The sequence below is a fragment of the Scardinius erythrophthalmus genome (genome assembly GCF_964197995.2).
Source record: "Scardinius erythrophthalmus genome assembly, chromosome: 1".
NCBI classification, from domain to species: domain Eukaryota; kingdom Metazoa; phylum Chordata; class Actinopteri; order Cypriniformes; family Leuciscidae; genus Scardinius; species Scardinius erythrophthalmus.
Window position 1 is genome coordinate 4,837,507 of NC_138221.1, and position 19,238 is coordinate 4,856,744.

General features: G+C 36.3%; 1 protein-coding gene across 1 annotated transcript in view; it reads left to right on the forward strand.

The window, feature by feature from the left end:
• The first annotated feature begins 18,863 nt into the window (after positions 1-18,863).
• LOC308703142 (uncharacterized protein) overlaps positions 18,864-19,238 on the forward strand; it is an 88,934-nt gene continuing 88,559 nt past the window's right edge. Inside the window, exon 1 of the mRNA XM_081386453.1 lies at positions 18,864-18,899. The gene's annotated coding sequence lies outside the window, so the exon portion shown is untranslated. The remainder of the gene's footprint in view (positions 18,900-19,238) is intronic.

The window sequence follows — 19,238 nt, forward strand, 5'->3', positions numbered from 1 at the left end:
CACCGGCATATATATGCACTGTATTTGCCATCACAGGAACGGGAACAGAACCATAATAAACTTGTTTTAGCTAATGGCGATTGTCTGCCTGATTAGAGTCCTGCACGGGTTCGGACGAGTGACCCGCAAATTTTGCTCAAACGGGTGAAAAATATCCAAAGTGTGTCGGGTCGGACACGGGGGAAATACGGGTCTAAACACGGGTTTAAAACAATCACATGCAAACGTAAAAATATATTCAGATTTTTAGGAACACGTCTACACAAATATGCCTGATTGCCTGTATTTCAAGTTGATAAAATAATTTAAAATCCACATCAGTTTATTTGCCCACGCGCCACGCCCTCCCAGGAATCTTTCACTTTTAAAAATGCATCATAACCGCGTGCGCGACCTGCTTGCAGTCGTCGAGATGGATGCTGAGGAGTTGAAGAAAGAATAGCTAGTGGAGATTGTAAAGTTGTCGACAGTCATCAAAAATCAAGTCCAGTGTGTGGGAGAAATTTGGAGTTATCTGAAGAAAATATTGTGAACGGCTTATTTGCTGCATGCATTTTCGTGTTGGATAGCCGCAAATGTGGAACTTCATCGCCGAGGAAGCACGCAGATAACTGTGGGAACAAACCAAGCAGTTCTGTCGAACAGTGTTTTTTTTTTTAATTTAACACTGTTAAGTATGTGTATTTTTTATATAATAAACGAGCAGACTGGGACAATGGTATGATCAAAGATGCTCGTGTTTATTGTGTTATTGACAGTTATTGTGACAACAACGGTATAGTTAAGCCCTGGTAAGTAAACAAATGTTTTCTGTAAACTGTAGACTGGTTTAATAGTTAGGTGAAGTTCGATATCTGGCATTAATTTGACCTGTGTCATGCTACTTAGCAGATAGCTGCAGTATCTGAACCATAGACTGTAAAAAAAATAGATCTGAACAGATGTCGTCTATTTTTATTTTTTTTTAAACGGATGAGATCCTGCAGGAATCTTGAAAAACTTGACTCCACAACTGGTGTGATTTTCACAGTCCACGACGCAACAATAAGGCATTTTTTCTTGACGAGAAATTCTCTGGTTAACACACAATTCAATGGGATGGAATGAACTTTCTGACCCCGACATGCGCACTGCGAACTTAGAATTTTCCTGTGACGTCGACCGCGAAGGGGTCTATTAATTAATTAGTTAGTACTGCATTGCACCCAACACTGATTACACAATTATGCTGATAGAGCACATCCTGTATTGTATTTGAATGACTATTTAATATTACCTCTAAACTTTGACTAGGCTTGGCATGTTGCATATTAATTGTTCTAGGAACCTCAGATAAATTATATTTTAATTGTTGTGTATGTTGTGCTACTCTATAATGATGGTCTAGTTAAGGTCATTTGCAGCATATATGTAGGGCCCGAACATAAACTCAAGCCCAGGGGCCCCAGACCAGATCTTTGTTCTTTTTACTTGCACTGTTTACTTGTCTTTATATTTATTAAAATACTTACTTTTTTTTTTTTTTTTTTGTGATGGGCCAAGGAAGATTTTTTTTTTATAAAACGGTTAGTTCCAATCCTTGATTCTGATTGGTCAATAGCTGTGCTTTATTCACGACAAAACACGGCTATGACCGCTTCACCCAACGGTTCAATTTATCACTGCGATTGTGAATGACATTATCCACACCGGCGCGGCGACTGACAGCCGCACAGAGTCGGCGCCAGGGCAGATCTACTGGAGGGGCATTGGGTCATCGGCGGGGGGGCACTGACGTTTGACAAATATTTTGACGCAGTGGCGACATCATAGTCCAACACAGCACAAATGCTATATAAAACTAAACACGTTTATTATAATTATTATTATTATTATTACAATTACATGGCTTGGTTGAATTCTAATATATAACGCGGTCTGTTATTTCTTGATAACAGCCGCTGCTAAGTATAACGTTAACACACCATTGCCATGAAAAACAGAGCGTTGCTATGGACGCAGGACTTAACCGTAGAGACGGAACGGATTATTTTCTTTAGCGGAAGCAATACAATAGTTTTTAAATAAATAAACTCCTTTTTAAATCAATATTTTGTGTCAAATTATTGATTTATTTTGTTGGTAGCCATGTAATACAACCGCCTCGCTCTACATGATCCCTTACATATCTTCTTACAGGCAGCCAAGTATACACAAATGCAGATATTACTACACATTAATTGCGCAGATATTAACATAAATAAATACATAATCTCTGTATTACATACATACTACATTACATACATAGTCTCCAATACCATCTCTGCTGTTCCTCTTCGTGCAAATTTTTTTATTCCCCAAACTACTTCAGAGGACACTAACGTTAACAACTCGCTGGCAGACAGGACAGACCAGCTTTTGATATGAAACAAAGTCTCATTTGGTAATTTCAAACACTTCAACTTTCAAATTTGGTAATTTTTTAAAGAAAAGTAAACAATACCGTTTTGTGGCTCTTGAATGTGTCGGACAGATCGCTGTAGAGCCTCAGTTAAAGCTGCTCGTGAACCAACCATCTCTACCTTATAGTTAATTTATATTTATAGCATCAAATAAACATGAATGAATATAAAAAGGAATAGTGTTTTGACCATGGAAAGACGTTTGTTGCCTAGTGCCTACCCTCCGTTTTTCAAGTTCAAATCCTCATGTTAATCTACTATGATTGGTCAGATCGCCTGTCAAACAAACTGCTGTTTGAATACACCAAACACTGATCCCTAAAACTACCCGTCATTGTAACCTTAACCAATGAAATAAGCTGCAGGGCGGGATTTCTGCTTAACTGGTTTGCGCCCAGTGGGATTTTTTAAAAATATTTTTATAGAAAGATTAAAAATACGGGAGAAATTCGGGGAAATATTTAAACGGGATGATAGCGGGATAGTAAGGTAAAATACGGGAGAATCCCGGGAAAAACGGGAGGGTTGACAGGTATGGGTAGGAGGGGCATCAATAACCGCTAGGGGGGGCACGGCCCTCGAATGCCCCACCACAGCGCCGACGCTGCAGCCGCACATTCTCCTCAAAACATTGGATTCATCCGCGCTGTGCCGTTTCGAACAACCCACATAAAGTTGATAATTCTGCATTTTCTTTATCCTCCAGGCCAATATAGCTGACCTGCTTTCCCCCTGATCATAGTATGTTTGCCTAGTCCACATTAAGCTTTTAGCCACTTTGTCTGTTGTTAATTTATCATAGTTAGCTCTCATGATAGACAGGTTATGTCATTTTTCAGGATTATTATCAATACTTATTTTAATTTAAAACATTTTTTAATTTGATCCTCTAGTTTTTGTAATTCCTAATTATGTCGTTTGTATTAACTAATAATTTCTCCTCCTACGAACACCTTAAACGCTTCCCATCTAATACTTGCCGTAGTTTCATTTCATATTTAGTTCCACAATCTGCGCGGCCCTGATTGGTTGCGGGGGTGTCCCGTACGCGCGTGGCCGCGTGCTTTGGAGGCCGATGACGTCACCGCTCGCTCGCGCCGTCTCTTCTCTCATTGAGAGTTTCAGTGTCGAGTCTTGGAAATTTTGTTCGAAACATTTCGATTAGGTGGGTCGCGGGGTGGATCCGAGCTGGGGGAAGCGGGTTTACGGACTTGCTGTCGGTGGCGTTGTGGGGAGCTCTTCAAGTTGAAATTGTTCCCTGGATACTGGAGACTTACCCTTTGGAAAGTTTACGCAGGAGGAAAAGTTGAAGAAGCGATGATAAAAGTTCTTCGAGTTGCTGTCACCTAATGAAGAGAAGACAAGGAACTTTATTGGAAGAAATGGGGAAACGTGACAAAGGAGTGAAAACGATGTCGGGTAGGCAAAGCTGTGCTGGAAATGGGCCAGAATGGGCTAACTCGGATGACACTGAGAATGAAGATCATATGGAGTTTAGTCAGGAGAGAGATAGAATAAGAGAGAAACGGGGTGGTGAAAGTGGAAAAGAGGGGTCAAAGAAATTCAAAGGGATGATGACTAAAGTAGATGGAAAGGATGATAATTTGAAGATAGATGATGAGTGCAAAGTAATACTTAGATTTGAGGAAGAAAATGGAGTGCTTGGTATGAATCCAGTGAAGTTGACTACGATATTAAAAAACCAAGTGGGAGATGTCAAAATGGCCAAAGTTTTGAGGGATGGAAACCTTTTAATAATATGCAAAAATGAAGATCAAAGAGAAAGGGCCTGTAGAATGAAGGAGATAGGAAGGTTTAAAGTAAGTAGCGTTAGTCGCGTGGAGAAGAGAAACATGTGGAATAGGGGGGTGATTTGGGGGATCCCTGTTGATGTAAATGTGGATGAAATAAAAGCAAACTTAAAAGGAGGGAAAGTGAAAGATGCCCGAAGAATGACCAGCTTTAAGAATGGGGTGAGACAAGTAAGTGAAAGTGTGTTGTTGGAATTTGAGGATGAAATGCTTCCTAACCGAGTATCCCTAGGATATATGATGTATAATGTGAGAGAATACGTTCCTAAACCTTTGAGATGTTTTAAATGCCAGAGGTTTGGTCACACAGCCATGAATTGCAAAGGGAAGAGAAGGTGTGCTAGATGTGGTGAGGACCATGAGTATGAGAAATGTAGAAGGGATGTGCAACCGAAATGCTGTAACTGTGGTGGAAATCACAGTGTGGCATATGGGGGATGTGAAATAATGAAAAGGCAGGTTGAGATTCAGCAGGTCAGAGTGAAAAATAAAATATCATATGCAGAGGCTGTTGGACTGATGAATCACAGGGATGAAAGAGTAGTAAATGAGGCAAGGGAGAATCTGAATAATGATCAACATGAACAGATAAAAGGGGGTAAAGTTCTGGTTGATCTAAGGAAATTAGTCATCTTTATAGCAGGGGTCATCAATGCTACCACTGAGGCAAAGTCAAAAACGGAAAGGATACAAATAATAGTAAAGGCAGCAGTGAACCATCTTAGGCTGAATGATTTGTCCTGGGAAGAGGTGAGGAATGAGTTGAGTGCTCAGGCCAGTCAGGAAGCTTCATCTGTTGGCTGATATTATGGTTCTTATTCTTCAATGGAATGCAAGAAGCTTGGTGGCAAATGGGCAAGAATTTAAGTATTTTATCAGTTCGTTACCAACTACACCTGATGTAATCTGTATACAAGAAACATGGTTATCACAGAAATTAGATTTTAGTATATATAATTATGTTAGTGTAAGGAATGATAGGGAAGATGGTGTAGGGGGTGGGTGTGCTACATTTATCAAGAAGAGTATTCCATATCAAGTTATATCAAAAGGAAGGGAGGAAGAGTATATTATTGTTAAAATATGGACTAAGCAAGAGAAGTTTTCTGTGGTAAATTATTCCATGTAGAAGATTAGATGGTAATAAATTAAATCAGATTGTTGAACTAGCAAGTGACCGCATTGTTTTATGTGGAGATTTTAATGCCCATAGTTCATTATGGGGAGGGGGGAGAACTGATGTAAATGGGCTAATAATAGAACAGTTGTTGGATGAGTTTGATTTGGTATGCATTAATGATGGGAGAAGCACAAGAATAGATGTTCACACGGGTAAATGTTCAGCACTTGATTTAACACTAGTGTCAAAAGAGGTGGCAGGTATTTGTGAGTGGGAGTTATGGGAGGAATCAACTATGGGTAGTGATCATTTTCCTGTTTTATGTAAGTTAGGTGTGAGAAAGGATGAGAGGGAAGAAGGAAGAGAGGATAAATGGATATTAAATAAGGCTATGTGGGGTAAATTTGAATATCTATGTGAGGAGGCGAGTAGTGAAATTGATTTAAGCCAGGATATAGATGAAATTGAAGAAAAGTTTAAAGAAGTACTGATTAGAGTGGCTAACTTATGTATTCCAAAAAGCAAAGGAACAATGAATAGGAAACCAGTTCCATGGTGGACGGAAGAGTGTGGGAAAAGCATTAAAGTAAGAAATAAGGCATTTAAAATGCTGAAGAGTAATCTTAACTTCCAAAGATTGATAGAATACAAAAAGGCCCAGGCTCAAGTTAGGAAAGTAGTAAAGAAGGCAAAAAGAGACAGTTGGAGAGAATATTGTAATAAAATAGGTAGAACGACTCCATTAGGAAATGTGTGGGGAATGATAAGGAAAATGAGGGGAATTAGAAAGGACTGGCAGTTTCCAGTTTTAAAAGCAGGAGAAACTATAGCAGTAACAAATAGGGAAAAAGCTGATATCATAGCTAAGGCCTTGGTTGAAATTCATAGTTCTAGTAATCTGTCAGAGGCTGGGAAAAGAGGAAGAGAAGTGACTAGAGATGCATACCCAGAGGCACTAATAAGAAAGGAAAGTACAGAGGATGCTATGGATTCCCCTTTTACATTAAGTGAAATGAAACGGGCAATAGATAAAGCTAAGGTAACTGCTCCAGGAAAAGATCAGATTAGTTATAGTATGTTGAAACAGTTTGGAATTTTAATGCAAATGAAACTTTTAGGTATATATAATAAGAGCTGGGAAGAAGGGAGATTACCAATAAGTTGGAAAGAGGCTATTATTATACCTATAGCAAAACCAGGTAAGGATTCAACGAATCCAGCAAATTACAGGCCCATTGCCCTTACGTCGCATGTTGGGAAAATTATGGAACGGATGATTGTAGAAAGAATGACATTTTATATAGAAAGTAAATATCTTTTATCCCCTTATCAAAGTGGGTTTAGGAAAGGACGGGGAACAATGGACTCTGTGGTTTGCTTGGAAACAGAAATTAGGAAAGCTATGATAAATAAGGAATCGGTTATGGCAGTTTTCTTGGATGTGGAAAAAGCTTATGATATGGTATGGAAAGAGGGGCTATTGATTAAATTAGATAAAATGGGTATTAAGGGAAGAGTTTTTAATTGGGTCAAAAGTTTTTTATCTGAAAGGTATATTCAGGTTAAAATTGGTGCTTCAGTGTCTAATAAATTCAAAGTGGATAATGGCACCCCGCAGGGTAGTGTGATAAGCCCATTACTTTTCTCTATTATGATTAATGATGTTTTTAGTAAAATAAGGTATGATATTGGGAAATCATTATTTGCTGATGACGCTGCCCTTTGGAAAAATGGTAAGAGCTTGTTGTTAGTTCAAGAGAAGATACAGGAAGCTGTAGGTTTAATTGAAGAATGGTCTTATTCATGGGGTTTTAAATTTTCAGTGGAAAAGACAAAGATGATGGTTTTTACTCAAAAGAGGGATAGGGTGGCTAAGGTGTTATTGTATGGGAATCAAATTGAGCAGGTAAATTACTTTCGGTTTTTAGGGGTAACATTTGACTCTAAACTAACTTGGACAGAGCAGGTAAGGATAGTAGAGGAAAAGTGTAAGAAGATTTTAAATATAATGAGGTGCTTAACTGGGATAGAGTGGGGTTCTAGTAAAGGAGCCTTAAGAGGGATATATGTGGCTTTAGTAAGACCAGTGATTGAATATGGAAGTATAGTGTTTAGATCTGCATCGAAAACATCATTAAAGAGACTGGAAATTATACAAAATCAAGCACTACGAATTTGTTGTGGAGCCATAAGGTCCTCTCCGGCTTGTGCAGTACAAGTTGAGGTGGGCGAGCTTCCATTAAGTTTAAGATTTGAGCAACTGATGATGAACTATTGGACTAATCTAAAAGGGCATAATGAAAGATGGCATCCTACAGTTAAATGTCTTATTCCTTGTTGGGAAAGTGGGAAGGCTAAGATAGAATGTTTTGCTTGGGCATCTAGTAAAATAGCAATTGAAATGAAATTGCTGGAGAATAAGTTCAGTCCTATTGTTCCTTTTTCAAGTACGCCGCCTTGGTTGTTTTCGCCACTAATTATAGACTTCAATATTCAAGGAGAAATAAAAAGACTTAATGGGAAAGGAAACTGGGTAGAAAAAGTGGAGGACAGAATAAGGTCTATATATAATTCATTTATAGCTGCATTTACGGATGGTTCAAAAGATCCTAAGAGTGGTGTTACTGGTTTTGCATTCACTATTCCAGAATTAAAGATAAATGTTAAGGAAAGAACCTCTGATCATTTGACAGTATTTACTGTGGAAATGTTAGCTATTTTAAGGGTATTACAGTGGGTAGAGGAAAACAAAATTACCAAGGTGCTAATTTGCTCGGATAGTTTATCAGCATTAATGTCTCTTCAGTCGTTATCATCTAATAGTAGACTTGATATTGTGTACGAAATTTATGAGACTGTATATAGACTGCAACATATTAATGCAGCGGTCAGATTTTTGTGGATTCCAGCTCATAGGGGGATTGAGGGAAATGAGACAGCAGATATGTTGGCTAAGCAAGCTTTGAAACTCGACAGAATTACAAAAGTGGCACTAAGTAAAGCTGAAGTTAAAGTAAAAATAAAGGAAAATATTATGAAGACATGGCAGAGACAATGGGATGAAGGGAAGAAAGGGCGACATTTGTACAATATTGTGCAAGAAGTAGGGAAAAGGAAATCTATAGATCGATGTACTAGAGAAAGTAGCATTATTTCGAGGTTGAAATTAGGACATACTGGATTAAATAAAACTATGTATTTATTGAAAAAGCACCCTTCAGGTTTGTGTGATTGTGGAGGGGGAGAGGAATCAGCTGAACATGTGATTAGTGAATGTGTTAAATATGGAAATCAAAGGATAAAATTAAAAGAGGAATTACTGAAATTTGGGGAAAATGTGTTGAACCTTAAAAATCTTTTTAAAATTGGAGAGCAGGTAATGGGAGCTTTGTTTAACTTCTTGAAAGAAACTGGTTTAATGAAAAGGATTATTTTTTTTTTTTGTCGCTTGTGATGCTTGCATTTTTGGCTCACACTCCAGCACAGTAGGTGGCGGTTATGCACCTTAAATGTCGGTTGCCACCCGCCAATAAAAAAAGAAAGAAGAAAAAAAAGAAAGAAGAAGTGTCGAGTCTTCTGAGGTGAGGAGAGCAGAGGGTTGTTCCATAAAAGACGCTTAGAAAAGCGGGGATTAAACTCCAAAACCGGACTTGAATGAGCCTAACAAATGAGTTGGGGCTAAAGTGGTTCCATAAAAGGTAATTGAAGCTCACGCAATCTCACTAATTTGATCCAGGTTTATCTAGTCTAGATAATTGCGTGTGCACGCGTTTCTTAAGCAGCCCTAGAGGTCGATCGTGGATCAAATCGATCCACCATCAAACAGCGTACATATTTTGTGCTGTTTTATGCGTTTGTGACATGTTTTTTTCCCCCCTCAGTTCAAAACTTACATTTTACAGTTATATTCTCCATCTGTAAATGTTCGAAAGCCATGCAAATGTATCCATTTTGCTGCTAATTTTCATATTGAACGAGCGCTGCTGCGCGCATGCGCGCCAAATAGGAGCGCAATAATTCTTAAAATCGGAAAATTCGGAAAATTAATATGCGATATTTTATAACACTAGAAATATCTTCTAATTATAATAATTTATCTTTAGGATGTTGGATAAGTTGCACTGAACTTCAAGCAAACAGAAGTACTTCAGTGAAGTAGCCTATAATTCAGGGAAGTTTATTTTAAGAAACTAAATGCCTATATAAATATACAAAATATAGTTTTGGGTATAGGACCTATGCTACTTAATAAAGATGATGTATACTTATTTAGAATGCTGAGAATTACAGCTTTTAATGCAATATTTTTTTGGAAAGCAAGAATCCCCAGTTTTAAATGAGTAGATTTAGTTTCTAAAGTACATTATGGAGAGGATAACATTAAATTAAGAGCAAATGTATACATTTTGAAAAGATATGTGCAACTCTAAAATCAAAGAATATTCCATAAAATAAAGGAATATATATTATTAACTACATTTTTATATAACACTCCCTCCCTTTTATTTCTAGTAATTTGTTCTTTTATTTATTTTACTTATTTAATATTGCATATTTTATATTCAAATAATATTACTTGAATAACTATTAGGAATTATGTGTCATTATAAGAGTTTGATATAAATATGTTAATGTTAATTTTTTATTACTATTTATTTATTGTTTTTTGTCTTATCCCCCTTAAATCATATGTAAAAGTGTCTATGAACTTTTTGGTTATTTTTCTATTCATGTGTGTTTTTAGGCTATGTGTTGGTGGGTATTATCACAAAAGAAAAAAAGTAGAAGGAAAAATAAGGAATATTTATTGGGGGAAAATATGATGTCTTTAAAGGAACTGTCAATTTGTATAATTGTGTTAAATGTGTTTGAATTGAAAGACATAATAAAGTACATATATATTAAAATTTAAAATTTGCTTTTGTAATTATTTATTTTTAATTTTGTGATTTTAACTTATGCTTTACAAAGCTTTTTTTAGATTGTGTTCTAATGTTCTTCTAATCATAAACATGTACTACAGCTGCCAAACAAAACCAGAGAGAAATGTATTCATAAATCTTTAAAACAATCTAATTAAATCTTGGGCACAAAACATTCAGCCAGTAAAAAAAGAAAACCTGTAGTATATATATATACAGTGCTATGCATAAGTTTAGGCACCCATGCTAAAGTTGACTAAAAAGAGGAATAAAAAATCATCTTTTGGAAATTGAACTTAATGCCTTAATTTAAAAAAATAGGAAAAATCCAACCTTTAAGAACACCAATTTTCTTTGTGAATGAATAATGTATCGTAAATAAATAAATGTTCTTCCTTAAAATACAGGGTGCATAAGTTTGGACACCCCTATGTTAAATTCCCATAGAGGCAGGCAGATTTTTATTTTTAAGTATTTAAAAAAAATTTTTTTTAGGATACTATGCATCCTGATAAAGTTCCCTTGGCCTTTGGAATTAAAATAGCCCCACATCATCACATAGCCTTCACCATACCTAGAGATTGGCATGGTTTTATTTCAGTTAGCCTAATAGCTAGTTTGATTTGCATTGCTTTATCAGGATGCATAATATCCTAAAAAAATTTTTTTTTAAATACTTAAAAATAAAAATCTGCCTGCCTCTATGGGAATTTAACATAGGGGTGTCCAAACTTATGCACCCTGTATTTTAAGGAAGAACATTTATTTATTTACGATACATTATTCATTCACAAAGAAAATTGGTGTTCTTAAAGGTTGGATTTTTCCTCATTTTTTAAATTAAGGCATTAAGTTCAATTTCCAAAAGATGATTTTTTATTCCTCTTTTTAGTCAACTTTAGCATGGGTGCCTAAACTTATGCATAGCACTGTATATATATATATATATATATATATATATATATATATATATATATATATATATATATATATATATATATATATATATATATATTATATATATTGTATTTAGGCCTATCTATCTATCTATATATATATATATAGGTCTATATTGACTAATTTATCATTGTAGCCTTATTTAAGTTGATTTTCTGTATACTGTGTATTTATTTTTGGACTAATAGTGGTTAATAAAGTCCAATAATGGTATGAGAGAGTGTCAGTGGTAATATCATTGTGTTCCTATTGGTCAGTGTTAGAGGATCTGTGTAACAACTGAGGCTTAGCCTGACAGTTAGCCTGCCCTGGACCAGGCTAGTTTCCCAGCATAAGTTGCCGGGGTAACTGAGTTTGAACTTTTTTAAGTTTGATTTATGAAACCGAATCTACCAAAAATAAGCCTGACTAACCGAAATAAGCCTGGCTTATACTCTAATCTTGGTTTATGGAACAGCCCCCAGTTCACGGTATTTCTCATATTTACACAACCATCACACACACTTTATACAGTTTGATTAAGCGACAGGCTCATTTCTGTATTGTTTTCATCGATCACAGCGATACTTGTGCGTCTTTTCTGTCGTCTTCCTTCTGAAATAAACATTTAGTGCAGCAGCAGCGAGCATGAGGAGAATATGTTGAGTTCATTCAGACCTGAGCGAGTTTGTGTTCGTTTGTGTGATTGACTCGATGTTTGTGTGAGAACTGTTACTTAATGTCAAGTTAAAGTTTGAGATCTGTGAGGGGAATCGATCCCAAGTGTTTCTGTTTACCTTTATTTATTATTGTCGACATCTTTGGCAGATTACATTTACATATTAAAATTGATGTAGACACTTTTATATTGCCCCTGTATGAGTAATGAACGTGGGAAATTTCAAATCTATACATACATGCATGGGAATATATAGATACATAAATATGTATTAATATTAATGAAGTTTGACACAGGAAACATTACATTTTCTTCATTTTTAAGAGTTTTATGATCATTGTCAGTTTCTGTACAAATAATACCATGTTAATGGAATTACTTTATTGCTATTAATAGTTATTATAAAGTCAAACTATATTTAGATTCACATATTATGGTGTTGTAGTGATTTGCCTGAAGAGGTTATATTTAATTATTTTGTTTTATTATTGGTGATTTATCACTTATTTTGGTGGTTATATTGTGAGAAATAACAGTATTGTCTTTCAGTAGAGCAGTTTTACAGGCTTTTATCATCTATCCTGACTCAAATAATGTGTTTCTAACAGCAAACACTCAGAATAAAGTGAGATGATCTGCTGATGAGCCTGAATGGCTTGTTGAATGAGTGTTGATAGTCTGAGGCTCATCAATATTAACAGATCTGCTGAAAACACTCTTTATTTCATGACAATAGTTCCTGTTTTCACCTCATTTATTATGCTGATGTCTTCAGATCTCCTGTAAATTGACACTTAAAGCTCATTTCATTGGTGTCAGCAGACTGAGGGGATTTGTTGGCTACTGTACGTTTATTTCTGTCTTTATGCTTTTAACTGTTTTTCTTACCATTATTTATATTTGGAAGAATTTCAATTATTTATATTCTTTTCTATATTTCCAGATACCTGCATTTTAATGAAGAAGCAGAATAATGTTAGGATAGTAATAAAAATAATGAAAAATAATGAATTGGCATCAGTTACTGTACGATAAGTAGATAGACAGGCGTAAATGCTTAGAGGTGTCATTTATTATAAAAACAAACTCAGTAATTTATATTTTTGATTTTGTCAGATCAGCTCCTCCCACAGTAATACATCATCAGTGAAGCTCCTCCCACAGTAACTCATCATCAGTGAAGCTCCTCCCACTGTAATTCTCCAATAAATGCTGTAAATTCCCATCAGCTACAAGTGAAGACTAGCATTAGAGCATCAGGAAGAGCTGAAATCTGCAAAGACTGAGTTTATTAAAGAGGACAGAGAGAACATGAGTGATCCAGAACCCTGCAGAATGAAACACACTGAAGATCCTGAAGAACAAAGAGGTTGGTGTTTATTCTTCATTCATTCATGATGCTGAAGAACATTCATGTTAGAAACCAGTGTTTCCCACAGAATTAGATTCTATTTGCTGTGGTGTGTGGTGGGGTGGGGGGTGATTAAGGCACAACAAAAGGGTTAAATATCATATATTTTTGACACGTATACACATTTCCATTGTCAACACTTAGTGTTAGATAGCTTAAAGACATTGCCATTGCTTCATTGCTATGCCATTGCTACACTTTCTATGACTGCTCCACAGACTTCTTGTAGCAAATTTTGCACCCTTTGAACATTTTGTTTAACGGGCCTTTCTGAAAAAATATTTCAATGCCCTATCATATGGGAAGGCCTCAGGACAGGGTCCATTGGTGGAGATCCTCAAGCAGATTTAAGAAGATGAGAAGCTGGTTTCGGAGGTCTGTTTTCACCTAAGGACAAAGCAAAAGTCTGCAGTCCTCCTCCTCTCCTACATCTCTCTCTACAGCTATTGCTTTCTGACTCACTCTTGCTGCTTCAGCTGCCACAGCTAAATCTTTGAAAATATTTTTCAACATTCATCTGGATTGAGGGAGCAAACTGTCCGCATCATGATTAAATACTTAACATTAATGTTATCTACTTGTACGGGCAGTCGATATTAACTAGCAGCTATTTACAGCGTGTTAACATTATGTATTACATGCTGTAACTGTTATTCTCATGTTAACATAGCTAATTATTAGCTAGGCTCCTTACATGCTTGCTAATAACTAAGGTGGGTCTCCGAGCCGCGTTTTCCATTACCCTGCAAATCACGTCAATTGAAATTACGAATTGAAAATACGCTCAATGGAAACACGTCAATTTCGGAAAAACTCCCATTTATCGCCAAAAAGGTTTTTCGCTTGCGTTTTTCAGGCAATTCGAAAAAAATATTTAGGAAAACTGTAATGGAAACAGTTTTTGCACATTTACAGTCACCTGACTTACAAAGCGCGGTGTGTTTGGACAGAATACGAGACAGAGTTCTGTATTAAATTCATAAAAGACAAAATAATTACAGGAATACTGGATTCTAAACCCCAAAGAAATGCCACATTTAAGACCTCGGAGGAGAAATGAGTGAGAAAACACCTCATATGTGCCGCTCACATTATAAGGGTCTTTACTTGCCATTAATGCCGCCACAAATTAATGAATGTATGGGAAACCCTGGAAACATTCAAGCACTTCATCACATTTAGATAAACAGTTCAACTATGAAACGGTACAGAATGTTCTGGGTTTTCTTCAACAAATGGTCAGTAAAGGGAGGTTTGAGACATTTTTATATTGATTTTCGACATCAAATCAAGCTAAATACTATTTTAACTGCTTTATTTTACATTTATTTTATATCGGTTACCAATTAGCAACAACGTTACCAGAATTTTAGTCATTTTCAACATACGTTTACAAAATTATTATGCCTTTAATGAGTAAACACCAAGTTACTGATAAAGTTGTATTTGTCAAATATTATATTAAGTTATTCATGGTTATAGAGATTCTTCTTACAGTAACTTTGGTAACAGGGTTGATGAATACAGTCAGTGCTACAGTTTGTGTAAAAACTGAGACAATGGATTGAGATTTTGACCAAAGCCTTCACCATACCTAGAGATTGGCATGGAGTACTTCCCATAAGATCATCTCTCAATGCAAATCAAACCAGCTATTAGGCTAACTGAAATAAAACCATGCCAATCGCTAGGTATGGTGAAGGCTATGTGATGATGTGGGGCTACTTTAATTCCAGAGGCCAAGGGATCTTTATCAGGATGCATAGTATCTCCAAAAAGTCTTTAGTTTTATTATATTTATAAAAGAAAGATAGGCTGATCCGAGTCTTTCCGAAAAAAAACGAGCGGCTGGAGGCGTGCCTTGTGGGCTGTGCTTATGCGCCGATAGCTAACAACACACAGGCATTTGAAGCAGTTTTACTCACCGCCTGCGGTTCCAACGCACGACCGTGTACCTTTATCGTTGGGACTGCTCCATCCTTAAGCATTAGAGCATCGAACTGGGCCTTGTTTATAAAAAAAATGCAGGGAACAAAGTCAAAGTCCTGTGACTGCAGCGAGCACAGCGCTTTGATGGTTTCGCTCTCAGTCTCGCTCTGGTCTACGGGTGCGCGCGAAGTAGGGTTGGGCAACGATTAATCGCGATTAATCGCATCCGAAATAAAAGTTTGTGTTTACATAATATGTGTGTGTGTACTGCGTATAATTATTTTGTATATATAAATACACACATATGTATGTGTATATTTAAGAAAAATTTGCATGTATATACTGTATACATATATATATTTATACATAATTTATATTATATATGAATATTTTATATATAAATACCACATTTTTCTTAAATATACACACACATACAGTATGTGTGTATTTATATAGACTAAATAACTATACACAGTACACACACATATATTATGTAAACACAAACTTTTATTATGGATGCGATTAATCACGATTAATCGTTGCCCAACCCTAGCGCAAAGTAGTGCCCTTAGGACCCGTATAAGGAAATTCCGCCCCATCTGACGTCACAAATGCCCATACTCGAAAAAAAACTTTCCGAAACTTGTGACAAACCGGAAGGAGTATTTTTGGCACAGAAACTTAATTTTTGAAACTTTCCAACTCTTTAACAGTGTAAAAAACTCAGTATGCATGAAATAGCATTTCACCCCCCCTTTAAGGAAGAACATTTATTTATGTGATGATACATTATTCATTCACAAAAAATTGGTGTCCTTAAAGGTTGGATTTTTCCTAATTTTTTTAATTAAGGCTTTAAGTTCAATTTCCAAAAGACGATTTTTTTATTCCTCTTTTTAGTCAACTTTAGCATGGGTGTATAAACTTATGCATAGCACTGTGTATATATATATATATATATATATATATATATATATATATATATATATATATATATATATATATATATAATAAATATGACAACGATCCCATATATAGATCACACTGTCAGAGAGTTTGGGAATACTAACACATAATTTATACTAGGGCTGACAGTTAAACGCATTATTAACGGCGTCAATTTTTTTATCGCACGATTAACGCCTAGCAAACTTTGTAGGTTTTTTTTCACATTCTTTTGCAACAACTAGTAACGTTAGTAAGACTACAACACCACACTGGATCTAGCTAGACCGGAAACAAAACAACAGGCACGCCGGCGCCACACACACTTGTTTGGGCTTGCGAGCCGGCCAAAGAGTGGACGAGAAGGACAACTTGTATCGCACATTGGACTGTACACTTTCTCAGTTTATGGCCAGCAATAAAAACGCTGAATGGCGCTGCCGGTGTGTGTACACTCATAGAGAATGTGTTCGAATTTTAAATACGAGGCACTGCGCTTCACTTCTCGTCCAGTGGCGACCCCCTTTAACGTTACGTTTTGAGTGGATGAATGATGAGCGCGAGACGCCAAAATGGATGCCAATAAGATCTGAATGTAAAGTTTAATTTTTAAAAAGTGGCCAAATGGTTCAATTGACAAGACCAAAGTGATCTGTGTGTTTTGTCGTTGTGAACTGAGCGATCATCGCAGCACGTCTAGTCTGAAGCACCACTGGATGGCCAAGCACACACACAGCTGATGCGAATTCTCCGCCCCCTCGTCAATATCAGGACCTCGTCAGTATTTCTTTCACCCTTTTATTGATGGATAGTGTTACATTGTGTGAGAGATTATTTGCTTCAAGTGAGAATGTTAGTGTGAAATTGAACACTACAGTATATGCCGATGTTGTTTTGTTGTTTATATGCCAATGTTGTCAAAAAAACAATTGCACAAAGCAAGCCAATCCACTTTTCCATGTTGATAAGAGCATTAAAATGAGAAAAAATAATGGGACAAAAAGAAAAAATAATGGGACAAAAAGAAGAGACATTTAGAATATATAAAAATGTGCGATTAATCGCGAGTTAACTATGACAGTAATGTGATTAATCGCGATTAAATATTTGAATCGTTTGATAGCACTAATTTATACACACAAAAACTTAAGATCAGAGTTTTAAAATCAAACAGTTTAAAAGAGAACAGTACATCACGGTTGTTTAAACCAATGAGCATTAAGCTGTGTCATCAGCAAGTCGGTGGAGAGCAACTGCAGAATCTGACACGGCCGCCTTGCACTCACGAGAGTTTCAGACACACGTCAGCATGACATCAGAGCAAGGCGGACTGCACTCGGACACATTTATAACCGGCGATCGGTTCTGCGCAGATTTTACTCATCAAGCCTATTTTTTTCTTGTCTTCCCATCATGCAGTAGAAAGAGCCCAGATGATGTCACTTCCTGAGTGTCACAGTATTAAGAAATGCTCTGTTTTTGAAAGGAGGAAAATCATGTCAGGAGTAACAGGGTTGAGTGAAACATATAGGACAAGTTTGAGCTTGTGAAGTTTCTACAGACACTGCAACGGCCATGAAAATGACGTCACATTCTGCGGCAGCTTTTTTACAAACACAAGTTCAACATATAACAAATAATAATAATTCAAAATGTAATAATAAACAATCCACTCCACTTGAATGCTAAACGCTTGTGTTATTTCTCACAGGGTAATTCACTTGAGCTTGTGTTTCTGGTGTCCCACTTTCACATGCGCATGAATGGAAGTCAGTGCAAGGAAAAGTCTAGTGTGAACGGCCATTAATAATTACAATGTTTTAGTCAAATAAATATCAATCTCAAAGTTGGTATCGAAACATGGCAGTATTGTATATTTTAATGTTAATATCATGTTAGATAATTGTGTCATTGATCAAATATATTCAATAGTTCTTGCTAAAGAAACGGGATTTGTGCCTATAATTTCAAATTTATTAAGAGGAAACCCCTTGAGATGTAACATCTCGTTTTGGAGGGGGCCTCAGAAAAGAAAAGAAAAACTTACATAACAGGTATACATACATACATACAGACAAACAAAAGACAAGATACAAAATACAAAAGTACAAAAGCTCTCCCTCACACCAAAACCACCCATACCCTCCCAATACCAACCACTAGGTATTCAACAGTTAAGGACTTTCGTATAGACATACACATATGTTCCCGTATAAACATACACTCATATACATATACATACATATACATACACATACACATATACATATACATATACATATACATATACATAAACACATACTGTGCATGCACATATGAGAAAATATTAGGCTATATTAGGCAAGAGAAAAACAGTTGCAGCTTGTATACAAGTAGAGATCTTAGAGACCCAGGTAAACTATTCCAGTCGGATGGTGCTTTAAATTTAAAATGTTTTAATGTTTTAAAAATAATAATTAGAAGATAAATTTACCTCGTTCATGGAAAGTTTCAAGGACATATAATCAATTATAAAAAGGCATCAAATTATCATAATATTTATAGCAGTTGTCTACTTTCTACTATTACATCAGGGCTCACTTTCATGTCCTTTCACTTTATATTTCTCTGTTTGAATTATTTTGATGTACTGAAAATTAAATGTAATATTTTTTTTTATTTCCTGTCAGGCCTGATGGAAGTGAAGGAGGAGAGTGAAGAACTGAGTGAAGTGAAGGAGGAGGGAGAAGAACTGAGTGAAGTGAAGGAGGAGAGTGAAGAACTGAGTGAAGTGAAGGAGGAGAGTGAAGAACTGAGTGAAGTGGAGGAGGAGAGTGAAGAACTGAGCGAAGTGAAGGAGGAGAGTGAAGAACTGAGTGAAGTGAAGGAGGAGAGTGAAGAACTGAGAGAAGTGAAGGAGGAGAGTGAAGAACTGAGTGAAGTGAAGGAGGAATCTGAAGAACTGAGTGAAGTGAAGGAGGAGAGTGAAGAACTGAGTGAAGTGAAGGAGGAATCTGAAGAACTGAGTGAAGTGAAGGAGGAGAGAGAAGAACTGAGTGAAGTGA